At 41.8% G+C, this 5,032-nt stretch overlaps 1 long non-coding RNA gene across 1 annotated transcript; it reads right to left on the bottom strand.

Moving 5' to 3' along the window:
- Positions 1 to 3,359: 3,359 nt before the first annotated feature.
- LOC147431894 (uncharacterized) lies at positions 3,360 to 4,299 on the bottom strand. Its single transcript, XR_015185616.1, has 2 exons — positions 3,924 to 4,299; positions 3,360 to 3,829 (listed from the first exon to the last, which is right to left on the bottom strand). It is a non-coding gene; the product is annotated as an uncharacterized LOC147431894 (long non-coding RNA).
- Positions 4,300 to 5,032: the final 733 nt, after the last annotated feature.

Below are 5,032 nucleotides of genomic sequence, written 5' to 3'. Positions count from 1 at the left end.
TGTCTACTATGCCTACTTTCAGTTATAATTTCCAATAACTGCTCTCTAAATTTACATAGCTATACTCCATTACATAATCATCATTCATTTAGCTAAATTATGCAACCTTTCATCATCTTTAATCAAGGATTAATACATGATTAGGTAAGATTCTCTCTCTAGGCAGCATAGTTAATAAATTGTCAGCTAATAATAGTGTAGATTTGATGAAATTCATTCTTTTATCACTCAATAGTGTTGTAATTAAATTAGACTCAATCTTCTCCCACATTAAAATGTGATTAAGGTTGAAAATTAAACCGTCATTAGGTCATTAAGAAGAGAATTTTCTATCACACATGCTTGCGATAATTCTACATCTTCAAATTGCTCTAGGAAAATGATTGAGCTTGCTTACTTCATCTCTTTTGTAAATCAATTAGTAAAATTCTGAATTTCTTAATCATCTAAGCCAAGTGATTAACCTTAGAGCCAGTTCTCATAGGGTAAGTAAAGAATTATCCTTAAAATTGCTAGGTCTCGAAGGAAAAATCTAATCTCTTGCATAAGGAGAATTCTTTAATGATTCTAATCTGCCAATTGGTTTGTTATGATGCTCTCGGACTTTAGCTCTTTTTCAAGTTTATCATTTAAAGTAGTGAGTAAAATAGCCCCTATTAAGAGAACTCGCTTCGGTGGTGCCTACGATCGCGAGGCGGGAACGAGCAATGTGAACGAAAAGGGAAAAGCTCCCATGGACGAACAAATACCGGTCATCTCATGGGCCATTGACGAAGAAATGAAAGAGGTAGGTCATAATTTCATTCAAGTTGTTTAATTTAACATTGCACACGTTTAGTTAAGAATGAACATATCCCCAAACATGTTGGAGAAATCCGACAGAAACTTCGGCATTGAATTCATTTGTACATTAAAGTTTAAAGTAGGAAAGAAATGATTGATGGGTATGCTGATTGCAATAGAAAAGAATGTCTGCTAAGAAAAATTTAGCTCGACAAGTTCATTCTATTTCCAATGTTGAATCAGTCCTGACCCCCCTACTGATCACAATGGATAGAGTTCTTCGTTAAGGACTCTTGAATCCACGACTTGCTTTCTATGCGGTGGATACCCACGACTTGCTTTTTATGCGATGGAAACCCACGTCTTGCTTTCTATGCGGTAGAAGTGTCTATGTCGTTCTTTCTATGCGGTGGACATACCTAGTTGTATGGACAGCTAGGCGACAACGGGAGGAGTAAACTCTCGCTAGAGAGAGAATGTTGTACCTCCAGAATATTGAAATTTTAATAAATAAGTTTAAGTAGAATTTTTACTAGAATACTGTTTTGGTACCGCTTGCAATATTGATTAAAGGGTTGTCTTAACGAACATTGTGATTCGGAATTTAATCAAAGAATGTTTATGTTGAACAATCATTGTGATAGTAATTAGGACACACAAGTGTTAGTGTGGGGGTGGAAAGTGGAGGTTTGGCTCAAGTTGCCAATGCTTATGAGAAGGGTGGTCCCGATTCGTCGGGAACTCTCTGTCCCTATAGTGTTTAATTCGATACTAGTAATAGTCATTGCCCCTAGAGCGACGAAGTCTCGAGTGTACGTGCCTTTAAAACATGAGAAAAAAAACACTCAAGGTTTCTCTCTTCTTGGAAAGTGGATCTTAAGATCGCTAGATAGTTTAAGTACGCTTCCCCTGCGAGGTGAAACTAGATCTCATTGCTAGTAGGCTCGAACTCGACTCACTTTGTGATGAGAGATCGTCCGCTAGTTGAACCTTGAACCACTTTGTTTACTTCCGCTATAGATCTAATGGCCACCAGGTTCACCATCAAATCCGTCGTTGGATACGACGGAGTAGGGACCTCACAATTATAATACAAAATTCTTTTTGGAGGGGAGACCGACTCCAAGCAAATCCGGTCCTCATCAATGTTGTCAATATTAATGTGCTTCTTTCTCTCAATTATGTTACATGGTTTGATATTTAAGTATGTGAATGATGCTATAAAATCAACCCCACAATACCTTTGATTCTCTTCTTTAGAATACTCTTAATGGCAAAAATTCTCTTTTCATTAACTTGTTCCATTGTGTTTGCATGCAAATACTATATTCTATGAAAGGTCTCAGCAAAGACCTAGATATCGCTACCATGGGCAAATGGGAGCAGACCTTCTGACAAGCTAGACACCTCAGGTGTGCAAATCACTGGTATGAACAAAGTCTCAAAATAATTAGAGGCCAACACAAGAACCTCATCCAAAGAATCCCATCTGATTGGAGACCAGCTCACATAGAAGAGCCCAAAGGATACTCTCTGAAGGTGGAAAAGAAAAATTTGGTCATCCTATCCGCTTTGGCAATCCACTGCAAAACCGAGGCATCATAGGTGAACTCCGCCCTCTTTTCCAAAATCAAAGACATTCCAACTCTCCTCCTGAGCAAGAAAGGCAACCTGGGTGTGATCCTGCTGTAAACAATGAATAGAGGCAAGATGAATATGTAAACCCTGCTCACAGGTCTGTAGATGGCCTCTCCTGGCAATCACAAGGTGCTGACAAGTATTACTAGAGGCAACTATCCTCTCTCCCAAGAAGAAGATTATAATCCATAGGAGGCATATCCACCAAAATTTCCCTGATATCCTCTAATTCAGCGTCAAGAGTATCAAAAGACAACATAGCATCTGGAATCCGTCTACCCGACGTGGAGCATTCTGAGCGCTGACCGGTGATACGAAGGGAGACTGGAGCATAGTCCGAGAGAGCCGTGCCTGGCCAGATTGTGCTAGAACCGCGAATGAGAAAAGCCCAAGCTCCTACATAGAATCTGTCGAGTCTCTACAAAGCAATCGGCCAGCCTGGTAACTAAAACCTCGAGAAAAATCAAGAGTTCCCTGAGTGTGCGCAAAAGAAGTCTCATGCCAAGCATCTCTACCTGATAGTCAGATGGAGATTCCAGATTGTTGAAATCTCCACCCACAATCCACGAATCCAAAACAGGCAATACATGAACAATTTTGTGCCAAAAGTCTGCCCTCAACCGAGGTGATAGGTGCATATACACAAAGAAAACCGACCAGCTGGTCCTATATATGTATAGAAAGCCACATGCATCTACCTGCAACAAGCATCCCATGACCACAAATACAAGAAACCCAGAGGGGTCCAACTGAAATCGAGACACCTCCACTGCGGGACATAACGCCACTGACAGGCTCCCTGAAAGTGCAAGAAGTGCGAGGAAGAATCCACATGACTGTGTGTCAGGCAAGGAGAGCTTGTGCGCCTACTTAGAAAGTACATCCACATCACCAATTACATGTCTATGCAAGTCCTATCGCAACAAGAGATTCCTAGCTCCACTCTAATGAGAGCTATGCAGCCCATTGGTGTTCCAAGAGACAATATGCGGGTCCATCAAAAAGAAAATAGTCCACAGAACGTATACATTTTTGGCTACTACAAGGAGCATACATCACTATAACCTGTAACAACACAATGTGCATACATCGTCTAGTTGTGTTGTCGGTTGGCCTAAGGGTGAGAGGATCAAGTCATCAATGTCGTAAAGATCAGGAACATCGCCACCCTGACCAAAAGAGGCAAAAGCATCAAACTAGGTGGAACATGATCCTTTAAGCACCTGAGAGCCTTAGAGATCGATTTTGAATCATGTTGACCCAAACCTCGACTGAGACCCACCCCCACCTCATCTGCACTGATCTACGCAAGATCAAATCTCCAGGAACCCGGGACATAGGCCATGAAGGAACGAGAGACCGGCGTGCCAACTGGCGGTGGAGAAGCCAAAGGAGCAAGGTCCAAAGCCTGAGAAGAGGAAGGGGAAAGAAGCTCAGTGTCCATGGCGGCCGGCCCAGAAGGAAGCTAGAGGAACCACAGGGAGAGGAACAAGCACCTGTACCTCTAGCTGCGAGGCCGAAACCAAGAGAGAGGAAAGGATCCACCTGTGAGTCCTCCTCTGTAGTAGGAGGAAGAGGGAGATGCGAGGGAGACTGCTGAAGATGCTGCACAGTTGTGGAGGACTGAGGGTCTCCACCCCGTCAAGGCCTTCAGCGATGGCGGTGATCAACTAGTTGCCACACACCCTCCTCACTAGAGGAACTAGTGTGGCAAGGAGGCTGCCCCTAAGGATGGGTTCACATAGGGCGGCAGTAGGATTGAAGAGCACCTACCCACATATCATCAGGTGCCATTTGGCACCTCCAATTCACAGTGGGCGGCGTGCTCACGCTACCATGTCGTGAAACAATTTCTTTACCTTTGTGCCGACCCCCCCCCCCCCCCCCCCCCCCCCCTTTGCCCATCACGCCTTCCACCCTCCATGTCACCCGCTGACAGTCATTTTATTGGCCTGCCCAAAGAGCAAAGGCTATAGAGATCACTTCTCTTTTTGCTGGCTAAAATAGGAAAAAGGTTGAGTTGTATTTTTAAGCATTTTTTGACATGTCAAAAATGTTGATCGGTTGAAATAAGATAGTGGGTACTCATTGAAATGAATTGTGTAAATCTAATGATGGACATGTCTTGAGTTTTGAAATATGAAATGAACTCTCATATATCATATATCAAGGAAAAGATTTTGAGTTGCCCAATGCCTTTGGAAGCATGAAAAGTTGACAGCTTTACATGTTAAATGATAAAGCTTTAGAGGCTCCACAAATCCCAAGAGTCACCTTTTCATTTTGAAATTTGTGTTACCCACCTTCCTTATATGTTAAATGATAAAGCTTTAGAGGCTCCACAAATCCCAAGAGTCACCTTTTCATTTTGAAATTTGTGTTACCCACCTTTTCATTTTGAGAACTTGGTTCACCCCTTTAAATTTGAGGTAATAGATTAAAGTTCTCATTTTTGTTAGTTAAAACTTTATGGAAGGAATTTATCATTTGGGGCTTTAACCTTTAAAGATTTTTTATTTTTATTTTTAAAAATTTTAAAGCTAAGTTTAGAACTTAAAGATGTAGAACTTTTAAAGCAAGGTCTCCGTTGATTCAATGAGAACCTAGAGTT

Source organism: Adiantum capillus-veneris, chromosome 21 (genome assembly GCF_014529385.1).
Source record: "Adiantum capillus-veneris isolate H3 chromosome 21, ASM1452938v2, whole genome shotgun sequence".
Taxonomy (NCBI): domain Eukaryota; kingdom Viridiplantae; phylum Streptophyta; class Polypodiopsida; order Polypodiales; family Pteridaceae; genus Adiantum; species Adiantum capillus-veneris.
Note: the sequence above shows the minus strand (reverse complement) of the source record. Positions and strands in the feature narration are given on the sequence as shown.